A 13,098-nucleotide genomic window follows, 5' to 3' on the forward strand; every position below is an offset into this window, starting at 1 on the left:
TAAACACTAATGTGCCTATACATTTCTATAGGCACGTTAGAGTTTAACACTCATAAACAGTTTACGAGCGTTAATACCGCTAACGCGCCTGTAGCGCCCCTTAGTAAACATAGGCGATAATTTGAAATGGAATCCTAGAAAAGCATGCCTGGAAGGGACCTTGAGAGTCATCCAGTCCATCGTCTGCTTCCAGTAGCTACTTGAAGAGTCTGTGAATGGCAGAGATATAGGGTTTTTGTTGTTGTTGTTTTGTTTGTTTTTAAAGACATTTGAAGATGTTCATTTTTAGATAGAGAATAATTTACAAAAGCTATTTACCTAGTAAAGGGGTAGTTCTATAAAACAAACACAAGTACATAAGTAACGCCACACTGGGAAAAGGCCAAGGGTCCATCGAGCCCAGCATCCTGTCCACAACAGCGGCCAATCCAGGCCAAGGGCACCTGGCGAGCTTCCCAAACGTACAAACATTCTATACATGTTATTCCTGGAATTGTGGATTTTTCCCAAATCCATTTAGTAGTGGTTTATGGACTTGTTCTTTAGAAAACCGTCTAACCCCTTTTTAAACTCTGCTAAGCTAACTGCCTTCACCACATTCTCCGGCAACGAATTCGAGTTTAATTATGCGTTGGGTGAAGAAAATTTTTTTCTGATTTGTTTTAAATTTACTACACTGTAGTTTCATCGCTTGCCCCCTAGTCCTAGTATTTTTGGAAAGCGTGAACAGACGCTTCACATCCACTCCACTCATTATTTTATATGCCTCTATCATGTCTCCCCTCAGCAGTCTCTTCTCCAAGCTGAATAGCCCTAGCCTCCTTAGTCTTTTTTCATAGGGAAGTCGTCCCATCCACGCTATCATTTTAGTCGCCCTTCGCTGCACCTTTTCCAATTCTACTATATCTTTCTTGAGATGCGGCGACCAGAATTGAACACAATACTCAAGGTGCGGTCGCACCATGGAGCGATACAACAGCATTATAACATCCTCACACCTGTTTTCCATACCTTTCCTAATAATACCCAACATTCTATTCGCTTTCCTAGCCGCAGCAGCACACTGAGCAGAAGGTTTCAGTGTGTTATCTACGACAACACCCAGATCCCTTTCTTGGTCCGTAACTCCTAACGTGGAACCTTGCATGACGTAGCTATAATTTGGGTTCTTTTTTCCCCACATGCATCACCTTGCAGTTGCTCACATTAAACGTCATCTGCCATTTAGCCACCCAGTCTCCCAGTCTCCTAAGGTCCTTCTGTAATTTTTCACAATCCTGTTGTGAGTTAACAACTTTGAATAACTTTGTGTCATCAGCAAATTTAGTTACCTCGCTAGTTACTCCCATCTCTAAATCATTTATAAATATATTAAAAAGCAGCGGTCCTAGCACAGACCCCTGAGGAACCCCACTAACTACCCTTCTCCATTGTGAATACTGCCCATTTAACACCACTCTCTGTTTTCTATCCTTCAACCAGTTTTAATCCACAATAGGACATTTCCTCCTATCCCATGACCCTCCAATTTCCTCTGTAGCCTTTCATGAGGTACCTTGTCATGAACATTTCTATGCTAATTACATGCATAAACGATTAGAATACTGGCATGTTTGGGTATATGAATGCACAGTGCACTATTCTGTAACTATGTGCATATCTTTGATAGCATCTCATTTGCATATGAGTGTGACACAGTTAAATGCGTGTCTCCCATGACTGATTTTGGAACCCCAAATAAGCCATTTGAGAAGAAAAAAATCCAAGACAACATCGGGCTATTCAATCTTTCCTTTTTCCTAGGAACCCTAGTACACTGTAATCATAATCCATTTCAAGGAAATGGATGGGGAGAAAAGTCCCCCCCCCCCCCACCCACCCACACACCAAGAGAGGCCTTGACACCTGGTTCTTCCCCCCCCCCCCCCCCCAGTCGGCAGTGGCAGCGATTCCCATAGGCTGCCCTGCCGCCGACACCAGCGTCTTCTCTGTACTGTAGATCACCTTTGAGGAAAAGGAAGTTATGTGAGGCAGGCCACAGTAAAGAATGGAAGCCAATGCTAGCAGCAGGGCAGCCTTTGGGAATCGCTGCTGCTGTCTTTTGGAAAACAAGAAAAAGTAGATTTGGGGAAAGGGGTTGAAGGAAGGGCCGAGGGAGATGCCAGACCGCGGCCGACGTGTGTGTGCTCCAGAAGAGTGCTGCCTCAGGCCCCCCCCCCCCCGCCTCAGTTTGTTTATTTATTTATAACATTTATATCCCACATTATCCCAAACAAGTTTCAGTTCAGTGTGGCTTACAATAAACAGTATAGGATACATAACAAAGAATAATGCATAAGAAAGTAATTTGTTGTAAGAATCCAATTTTAGAATATAGTATCATAAACACACTGGGATAGCGATGGATGTTTAACATTTAGAAAATCTATTATGAATGTACATTGAAGCAAAGAGAAAGTTAATGGTAAGCAGAGTAGTAACCAATTCAGGTAGTAATTGTTTGAGATACGGTCGTTTTTTTGTGAGGGTTTGTTGACTTGCAGATGGAGGTGTTATTTTTGTCTCCGTAGGTTATAGCCATGCATAACTTTATCAGCTTGGTCAATCAGTCAGCTAGTTGATGCAATATGCAGAAGCGATGCTTTGAAACCTCACTCTTCTGAATAGACTGAATTTGGATGTTCTCTTTGCCCTTTAAAAGGCAAAGTATACAGAAAATGCATTCACCCACGCTTTCAAATTTTCTAAACAAGCAAATACTTGTTGATAAGCTGCAGAAGGCAAAGTGAAAGAGACAAACCTCAGACTAGCTGTGTTGTGTGGCATTTTGCCATAGGACTGAGCCCTGCATTGGTTTTTATTTTGTAGACCATCAGTAAATAAACCATTTTAGAGAAGTGGAAATCAGCAGGTTTTGCAAGTAGAGAGGAATGAGCGCTTCCTCTTTTCTAGTTAGAATTTATAAGTGAAAAAAACCTGTTAAAAAAAAAATGCACCCCTCCCTGCCATAACACATGCTTTAGAACAGGAGTGCGGAGGTTTTTTAGACAGTCTCCCACCCTGTCAGACTGTCATAGTAATGCTTGAATGTTTTCACTTATATACACTGTCAGCTAGCACATTTGCTTATTTCCGATCTGACGAAGAAGGGCAACCTTCGAAAGCTAATCAAGAAATGTATTAAGTTATGTCCAATAAAAAAGGTATCATCTTATTTTCTTTTCCATGTTTTATTTTGTTTGATTTCTATTGATAACCTTAAGAGTGGACTAACACGGCTACCACACTCCTAGACTCATGAGGATACTCGCCAGTAGGCTTACTTAAAGAAATAGGATTATTGCAAAGTAAGCGCTGAGCGTTTCGGTTTTAGGGACTGTACAGTGTTATCTAAACTGAGTATCTGAAGTCTTTTCCTCGATACATATAAGTATATAACAGTATCACATGAGAGATAAACTTGCTATTAGTGGACTTAGAAATTGTTGTTATACTGTTTTCAGCAAGTTCCAGTTATCAATTTAATGTATATATAAATGAAATAAAATAAACAAGAAAGGATACTGGGGAATAGGAGAGAGAGAGAGAGAGATGGATGGATGTTGTTTTCTATTAAAGGATGTGACCTTTCGTTTTTGCTAAGTGAGGAAAATTCTACCTACAGCTTATTCTTAGACTGTTGATGCTTTTTATAGTAACATAGTAGATGACGGCAGAAAAAGACCTGCTTGGTCCATCCAGTCTGGCCAAGACAAACTCATATGTGTATACCTTACCTTGAATTTGTACCTGTCCTTTTCAGGGCACAGACCATATAAGTCTGCCCAGCAGTATTTCCCGCCTCCCAACCACCAGTCCCGCCTCCCATCAGCGACTCTGGTACAGACTCCGTTACCGTTTTCATACATGCGTGGGATATGCATAGAGGAATCCTGTGCAGAAGGAATGGATCCTCAGAAGCTTAGCTGAAATTGGGTGGCGGAGCAGTTGGGGGGAAGAGGGGGTGGTGGTTGGGAGGCGAGGATAGGGGAGGGCAGACTTATACGGTCTGTACCAGAGCCGCTGATGGGAGAGGGGGTGGTGGTTGGGAGGCGAGGATAGGGGAGGGCAGACTTATACGGTCTGTACCAGAGTCGCTGATGGGAGGCGGGACTGGTGGTTGGGAGGCGGGAAATACTGCTGGGCAGACTTGTAAGGTCTGTGCCCTGAAAAAGGCAGATACAAATCAAGGTAAGGTATACACATATGAGTTTATCTTGTTGGGCAGACTGGAGAATTCCTTTATTAAATGAAAGCGTAAAATCAAATTTCAATACATTACATTGTGCAGTTATAAAGCCAGCCCCATCTATACTTTTATACAAAAATGCAAATTTTACACAAAAAACCGTCCCCCTCAACCCCCCCCCCAAACATTCAACTCAACTTCAAGCGTACATGCTTCCACCAAACCCCAAAGGTCTTTACCCCCACTTCCACCCGTTCCCATCGGGCCACTTCCTGGACAGCTCGGACAACGTCCCAGGAGACCTGCTCAGCAGACCTGCACTCCTGGCCCAGGGACACCCCGCAGCGAGCCATCCATAGGCAGTATCTGATGATAACTGAGATTAGAAAGGCGGTACCTGGCTCTAGCTGCCCCGTCTCCCCCTGCCTCCCATACACCCAGTCCGCATAGGTGTAGGACGTGAAGCTGGGGATGGCCAGCAAGGCAGCCACTCTCCGGCAAACCGCTACGGAGAATGGACACTCCTTCAGGAAGTGGTCCATGGTCTCCAGCCGGCCAGCACACTCCCCCCTCGGGCAGTCTCGGTCCTGCTGGTTCCTACACCGAAGGTTTGCCCTAACATACAACCTGCCATGTAGGGACAGCCAAGCAATGTCCCTGTACTTGTATGGGATGCGTTTGGACGAAATAAAACGCAGGCCCTGCCTCAGCACGGGCTCCGGAGCATCCCTAAGAGCCAGGGGAGAGGAGAAGCGTTGGGAGCGAACCCGCTCCACCCAGATCTCCCTCTGCCCTGCCCTAACTTCCTCCCATGTAATGTCCCACAGCCGAACCAGCTTTACCAAGGATTTGTAGTAGCCTACCCCCTCCGGGAACCCTTTCCACAACCGTCCCACCCTACCTCCCCCCAACCAAGGACCCCAAAATCCATCCCACCACTGGACAACACTGTGTACCCATCCTGGGGCATCCAGACCCCCCGCCCGCCCCAGGTTAAACTGGATGAAGAGGGAGGAGAATAGCAAGACTGGGTTTACCATTCCCACCCCCCCTTCCTCCCGCGACCGGTAAGTAATATTACGTCTAACTGGGTTCATCCTGTTCCCCCACAGGAGTTGAAAGAACATGCTGTAAATTGCCGTGAAACAGCGTTCCGGCAGGAGACAGATGTAGCTCAGGAACAGGAACATGGGGACCACCTGGCTCTTCAGCAACCGGACCCGGTCCTCCATGGGCATCCGCCACCCCTTCCAGCGGTCCACCTTCTCCCTCGCCTCCGCTATCCTTTGTTCCCAATTCTCCCGCCCGTAATCCCCTCTCCCAAAATACACTCCCAAAACCCTCATTTTCTCTATCCCATCCGGGAACCCACCACCTAAATTAAACCGCCGTCCCTCCGGCCCCACCCACAAGCTGGTGCTTTTGCCCAGGTTTACCCGAGACCCCGAAGCCTGGGAGTATGCTGCAAGGGTCTCCTGCAGCCTTCTCCCCTCCCTGCGATCCGCCACCCAGACGGTGACATCGTCTGCATAGGCGATGACTCGCAACACATTCCCTTTGCCTACCTCCACTCCTCTGAGCCCGTCCTCCCCCCCCCCTTCCAGCCTCCTCACCAGGGGATCAATGGCGAAAGCATACAGCAGGGGGCTCAATGGGCACCCCTGCCGCACCCCCGCCGAGATCCCCACCTCCGCCCCCCTCCATCCATTCACCAGGGGAAAGAATCGCGCCCCCGCATACAATAACTGAAGTTGCGCGATCCATTCCCCCGGGAATCCATAGTGGTCTAGGACCTTCCATAAAAAGCCCCACTGCACTCGGTCGAAAGCCTTGTCCTGGTCCAAGGCCACGACCAGCCTGCCCTCTCCCACCTGACTACGTTCCAGGCCCTCCCTCACCCAGGCCACTGCCTCCAGCACCCCCCTTCCCGGGACCCCACACCCCTGCGGGGCTGCCAGCACTTCCCCGGAGATCTTCCTCATGCGGGCAAGGAGCATGTGAGCGAAGATCTTCCGGTCGGTGTTCAGAAGTGCAATCGGCCGCCAATTTGCCACATCCTGGGGGTCCTTGCCTTTGCTAAGGAGGACCAAAGCTGATGCCCCCATCGACTCAGGCAAGGATCCCCCTGTTCGTGCCGCCTCTCAGATTGCCAACAAGACCGGCGCCAACTGATCCTTAAACCGCTGGTAGAACTCTGCCGGGAGTCCGTCTGGCCCCTGCGCCGTCCTGCGCCGCAAGGCCCCAATGGCCTCCTGTACCTCCCGCAGCGTCCACGGCCGCAGCAAGGCCCGAAGATGAGGCCCCCCCTTACCCACCCCTGGGGTTTCCTCAATGTAACTCACCATGGCCTCCTCCCCCAACCGTTGGTCCAAAAAGACCCGCCCAAAGTGGGTCCCCACCACCTGCAAGATACCTTCCCTAGACTGCTGGAGCGTCCCCCCCCCTCATCCCTTAACCCCTCTACCACCCTCCTCTCCCTTCTTTCCTTACAGCAGTCATACGGGTTCGGGCTGAGCAGCTTCCCGAAGTCCTGCTCATAGACGAGGGAAGAGTACCGATTGTATTGTACCCGTTCCACCTCCTGCTGCAAGGCCTCAATGTCCTCCCTCCTCCCTCCCATGGAAATCCAATTGTCCCTTCGCTTCCTCAGAGCAGTTCCTAGCCGGGTGACCTCCCTCCCCTGCCTCCTCGCCTGACGGAGAAAGAACCCCCTGGTGCGGTGTTTCAAAACTTCCCACCAGTCCCCTAGGGAAGGGAAGACACCCTGAATGGATACCTGGTCTGCCAGAAACTCCAGATACTCCTGGTTCAACACCCCCTCCCTCAACCATTTCTGATTTAAACGCCACAATCCTTTCCCCAATCCGTGAATCCCCCCTCCCCCCAGCTCGACCAGCATCATCTTGTGGTCTGAGAAATCAACCTCTACCACCCTTGGTGCCTTCCCACACGCCCCTCCCCGAACTAAAAACCGGTCGATTCTACTTCTACAAGTGCCCCGGGCAAAAGTGAAACCCTGCGTCCCACCACCAAACTCTATGTGCGCGTCCACCAATCCCGCTCCCTTCATGATCCCTGCTAGCCGTACCCCATCGTAACCTACTTGCGCCACCCTCCCCCCCCATCCTCCTTCCTCAGGACTGTGTTAAAATCACCCCCACACTAGCTGCCGTGAGGTGTAAAGGTACGGCCGAATTTTCCCAAACAGTGCTGCCCTTCCCCGTTTGCTTTGCGGCCCGTAGATGTTAATCACCCGCAAAGCCACCCCCCGCAATCTCACATCTAACACCAGACACCTCCCAATTCCCAGCTCCACCACCCTCTGGATCTCTACTTTAAAGGTTTTGAAGAGGATGCCTATCCCCCCATACCGTTCCCCTGCCAGACCCCAAATAGAGGGCCCCCATCTCCAGGCCTGGTTTGCCCGCCGAACCTCCTCCAGCGTTCGCAGCCTGGTCTCCTGCAGAAGAAAACAGTCCGCCGCCACGGCAGAGAGGCCATCGAACGCCAAGCATCTCGCCCTCTAGGAGGCGACACTAGCCACATTAAGTGTGGCGAATGTTAACAGCAGTCCCGCCATCATTGTGCCATTCCATACCCCCTGCCCTCCTGGCTACCTTCCCTCTGCTCCATACTACCTCCAGGGATCCCTTCCCCTTCCCCCTCCCCTTCCTCGTCCGCCCAGTCCCGGACCCCTAGCTCAAAAAGCCCCCCCCCCTTTCCTTACTTTCTTCCTCCCCTTCTTCCTCTTCTTCGCCCACCTCCCTCCCTCCTTGGGAGTTGTCCACTGACCCTCCCCCCCTGCTCCCTCTCCCGCCCCTTCTGCCCCTTCTTCGACCCCCTCCATCAATCCTGCCTCCAGCCCATCCTCCTTCTCCTCTCTTGCCTTCATCCCTGCCTCCTGTCCTATCCTCCTTTTCTCCCCCACCCTCCCTTCAGCCCCCCCCAATCTGCCCCCCACCTCCCCGACCTCCTCCACTACCATTTCCTCCTCTTCGTCCCTCAAAACCTTCTCCCTCTTCTTCTTCTTCCTTTTACCTGCTGTTCCCTTTCCAGCATCTGCCATGCTTTCCCAACCCATCCTGCCGGCTCACCCCATCCTCTCCTTCCTCTCCTGCCAGTTCGTCACCCCCTCCCTCATCTTCCAATCCCCTAAATCTGTTCTCTACTTCTATCCCCATTCCTGCCTCCCCTCCCCCTTCCTCCCGTACCCCCGTCACCTTCCGTTGTTTTTTTGACACCCGCGTCCAACCCTCATCTGCCCCGTCCTGCCGCTTCCGCCCTTCCCCCAACCCTCCCCCACCTCCCACTCCCTGTCCCTCCGCAGCTCCTTTCCCCCCCACCCCGGGAACCTGATCTCGCCCTACATTCACTCCCCCCCTCTTCCTCTGAACTGGACCGCCCCCTCCCATGTCCTCCTCTCCCCCATTATGGGAGGCCCAAGGGCAGGCTCTGAATGCATGCCCCAGACCCCCACACAAATTACACCAGATAGATGCACAAGACTCCGTAGGATGTTCCTTAGACCCGCACTTCCCACACTGCCGTACTGGGCACGACATACTAAAATGTCTGAATGACCCGCACTTGTGACATTGCCGCGGCTGCCCCTTGTAAAAGCAGAGGATCCGATCCCTGCCAATGAACGCCGCGGAGGGAATGTGCTGGGTCACGTGCCCTGCCTGCTTCAGCCTAACCTGCGCACACCATCCTCCCGCCCACACCCTACTGGGGTCAGGGAGCTTGGACAAGGGGGTACGCAATTCTGCGTACCGCTGTAGCCAGAAGGCCAGGTCCGCCCCTGAGATGGATTCATTTGGACCAGCAGGGTTACCTGCACCAGGTCAGGTCTGCTGATCGGTACGACCCTAAAGTTTCTTCAATCCACTTTCCCCCTCGTATTTCTCCCAGAAGACCTCCATGCCTCGCTGGGTCAGAAAACTAACATCATATTCTGGGATATTCACCGGGTGGATACAGGCATAGAGGTCCTCTGGGAGAAATCCTAAACCCAGGACCAACTTCAGGGCCTCATCCCTACTTGGCATCCCCCCTCCCCCACCCACCTTAACTGAATCAAATTCCTCCTTTTGGGAACCTGGCCCCCCCACCCTCCCCCCCATCCTTCCCCAATGCTTCCTGCCCCCCCATTCCCCCTGCGCCCGCCCCTCCCACCTACTACCGCCGCAAAGGATGGAGCACCCCCCCACTGTCCCCCTCCTCCATCTCCTGCACTGAGACCCCCCTGCTCCTGCTGCGCCGTACCCCCCTCTCTCTCTTGCCCCTCCTCTCAGCCTCCCTCCCTTCTATCAGCAGACTTTGCACATCCCCTGCCTTCACAGTGTCCTTCTGTACCATTTCCCCTGCAGCAAAAAACCTGCCATTGTCCCCTTCAACACGTTCGCTAGAGACAGTGAGAGCAGGTTCCCCTAAATACATGTTTCCCTCCCAATGCCCCTGACCCCCCTCCCCCGCCCACCGAGCCAACCCTCCCCTCCCGGCCCGAACACTCCCCCCTGGCTCGCACCCCCGCAGCCTGGCCAACTTCAAAGTCAAAGGTACCAGTCAAGTTTCCTTCTGGCGCACACTGCAAGGCAAACACCTCCCGCTCCTCCCCCCCTCCTTCCCCCCCGGAACCTGCTCTCTGTGCTGGGTCCCTCCTTGCAACGTGCTGCTCCAGCTTTCTCTGTGCGGGCCCGCTGTTTTCCAGGGAACTGGTCTCCCCTCTGGCGTCCTGCTTCGTTGGGACTTCCTGCTCTGCTGTTTTGCCAAGTAAGAGTGGCTTCCCGCACTCCAGCACCACTCGCTCTCCCAAACGTGGGGAATCCTGCTGCGCTGTAGCATTCTCACCTGCCGGCCACTGCAGCTCCTCTGCGGCCATCCCTGCTCCTCCAGCCCGATTGGCTGGCGCCTCCTGCTCCAATGTGCCCAGGGCGTGGCATCCTGCCACCCGGCAGCGCAGTTCCTTGCCATTCTGAACCTTTTTGTGGGGAACACTGTGAGGCATATTTTCAAAGCACTTTGGGAGGCTAAGTTCCATAGGTTTCTATGGAACTTTGGGAGGCTAAGTGCTTTGAAAATGAGCCTCTGTGTGGCCTCCTGTGCTTTCTCTATCGAAAACCACTCCTTGTCTTCACCTGCCTTTCTTTTAAGAGGCAGCTCCCTGCTGGAACATCTCCACTTTCAGTCCTTAACCCTGCTGCAGGCTGATTGGCTGGAACATCCTGCTCCTCGGAGCTTTGTGGGTGAGGCCTCCCAGGCTGTGCTGGGGCAGGCATTTTTTCCTTGCCGTCTGCTCCTACTACAGGCAATGGGAACAGGACAACCTCCTCTTCTCCAGGTAAGTTCTCTGTTTCAACTTCCACCACCACTTCTGTGGAAAAAGGTCTCTCTCCTGAAATTCCAGCCTCTGTTTCAACAATGTGAAAAGTCTTAGTGTTAAAGTTTTTTTCCTGTTCTGCTCTCCCACACTCAGGTGCTCTCAATGAGGCTTCCACAGCCCCACCTTCAGTCCTGCTTACTCCAGAAGCTGCCTGCAGAGGCCCGGACTGACTAGCAAGGTATTGCATGAATTTTAATGTATTTTGGGTGCTAGTTCCTGGCAGCTCCCCTGATGCTTCAAAGTTCTGGGGTCCAAAGCCTGGGCTGATTCCTTCCTGCTCTGTTTGTTGCTTCCACTGTACCGAGGCTGACGGGGCCTGTCCCCCCTGAGGCCATCCTGTCTCTGTTGATATAGAGTTCTCTCAGAGGATTTCCAGGGCCTTTACTCAGGGCCCTCAGCAGCTGTTCTTTTTTCTGGAGAAGCCTAAGCAGCCTGGTTTCCTCTTTCATAAAGAAAAATGTCAGGAAGTATTTCTTCACGGAGAGAGTGGTGGATGCTTGGAATGCCCTCCCGCGGGAGGTGGTGGAGAGGAAAACGGTAACGGAATTCAAACACGCGTGGGATAAACATAAAGGAATCCTGTTCAGAAGGAAAGGATCCTCAGGAGCTTAACCGAGATTGGATAGCAGAGCCGGTAGTGGGAGGCGGGGATAGTGCGAGGCAGACTTATACGGTCTGTGCCAGAGCCAGTGGTGGGAGGCAGGACTGGAGGTTGGGAGGCAGGGATAGCGCTGGGCAGACTTATACGGTCTGTGCCAGAGCCGGTGGTGGGAGGCGGGGATAGTGCTGGGCAGACTTATACGGTCTATGCCGGAGGCGGGGCTAGTGCTGGGCAGACTTATACGGTCTGTGCCCTGAAGAGCACAGGTACAAATCAAAGTAGGGTATACACAAAAGTAGCACACATGAGTTGTCTTGTTGGGCAGACTGGATGGACCGTGCAGGTCTTTTTCTGCCGTCATCTACTATGTTACTATATAGGTCTTGCGATGCTCTGCTGGGGCCAGCCTGCTCAGGGCTTTTGCCATTTTGACTCGCTTCCCCAGGTCCACCACCTCCTTCTCCGTACTTTTAATTCTCTTCACCATTTTAATTATGCCACTGGCCGGGTCCTCTGGATCCTGGCAGTAGTCCACAAGCTCTTCCTCCTCTAGATCGTCACTGTCCTCACTGCCTTCCTCCTCCACCTCCGGCAGGGCCTCTTGACAGATCTCCATTACCACTCTTTCCTTCTCAGACCAGCTCTTCTCTAGGGCCTCCGCCAGCTCTCTCCCCCCCTCACCTGTTGGACGTTGTGCGGCTGCGAGGGGGGTACCAGTCCGGCTTCCTCCCTTGGAGTCTGGCCCTCTTCTATCCACAGGGCTCCTTTCCCTCCTCCCTGCGGCACTGCAAGGGAGGGGACCGCTTTTCCTGACCCTCTGGTCCCTGAGCCCAAGAGGCCCCATGGCCTGGGCCTGTCCTGGGGAACGCTCCCCAGAGGCCCTCCACATCCTTGGGGAGGGAGCTAGGCCTCACTCTCCGACCACTGGAAGTCTGCAGAGCTCTCTGAAACACCTCCTTCCACCTCAGCAGACTGGATGGACCATGCAGGTCTTTTTCTGTCGTCATCTACTATGTTACTTACCTAAGAAATATGCACTGGCTGCCTCTCTCACACTGACTCACTTACAAAATTCTCTTGTTAGTCTTTAAAATTCACACTTCGGGTGGACCAACATATCTTTCTCTATATCTTATACCTTACAAATCATTTAGATAACTTAGATTAGCTGAACAGAATCGCCTAGTAATACCAACCCACACGGAAATAGTTCATGAGACCAATAGATACTCTATGTTTGTCATACAGGGCCCAGAATTGTGGAATTAACTGCCCACTGAACTGAGGTTCCAACCTTCTCTGGATGCCTTCAAAGCTGGTCTCAAAACCTTTTTGTTCAAGGATATCTTTGGCTAGCTCTTTTCTGCATGCCTTAGCAGCAAGTCCTGATTACACAGACGTGTACCTCATGTTCTCCGAGGACAAGCAGGCTGCTTGTTCTCACGACTGGGTTGACGTCCACGGCAGCCCCCACCAACCGGAACAAAACTTTGCGGGCGGCCCCACACGCAGGGCACGCCCACCGCGCATGCGCGGCCGTCTTCCCGCCCGTGCGCGACCGTTCCCGCTCAGTCTTTTCTTTTCCGCGCTGGAGAGAGCCGTGTTCGTCTCTCTCTCTGTCAGCCCCGGAAACCGGATCGCGCGTTTGCCACGAGATTTTCTTCGTTGTTTTCTTTGTTGCTTTTCTCTGTTTTATTTTGTTTTAAAAAAAAAAAAACGAGAAAACTTTGTTTTTCCCTCGTATTTTTAGCGGGGGCGCCTCGTTGCGGCCTTGTGGCCGCTCGGTCGATTTATTTTTCGAGGTGTGAATTTTACCACCACCATCGACGACTTTGACTTCGCCGACGCGATTTTTCCGTCGATGTCCTCGAAGGTCCCGAGTGGATT

At 52.0% G+C, this 13,098-nt stretch overlaps 2 protein-coding genes across 2 annotated transcripts in view; one reads left to right on the top strand and one right to left on the bottom strand.

Moving 5' to 3' along the window:
• The window catches only part of MCF2L2 (MCF.2 cell line derived transforming sequence-like 2), a 410,388-nt gene that overhangs the window by 119,266 nt on the left and 278,024 nt on the right, over positions 1-13,098 (bottom strand). The gene's annotated exons all lie outside the window — the stretch shown is intronic.
• B3GNT5 (UDP-GlcNAc:betaGal beta-1,3-N-acetylglucosaminyltransferase 5) overlaps positions 1-13,098 on the top strand; it is a 103,468-nt gene that overhangs the window by 47,190 nt on the left and 43,180 nt on the right. The window lies entirely within an intron of this gene.

This window comes from Microcaecilia unicolor, chromosome 10 (genome assembly GCF_901765095.1).
Source record: "Microcaecilia unicolor chromosome 10, aMicUni1.1, whole genome shotgun sequence".
In the NCBI taxonomy this organism is placed as follows: Eukaryota; Metazoa; Chordata; class Amphibia; order Gymnophiona; family Siphonopidae; genus Microcaecilia; species Microcaecilia unicolor.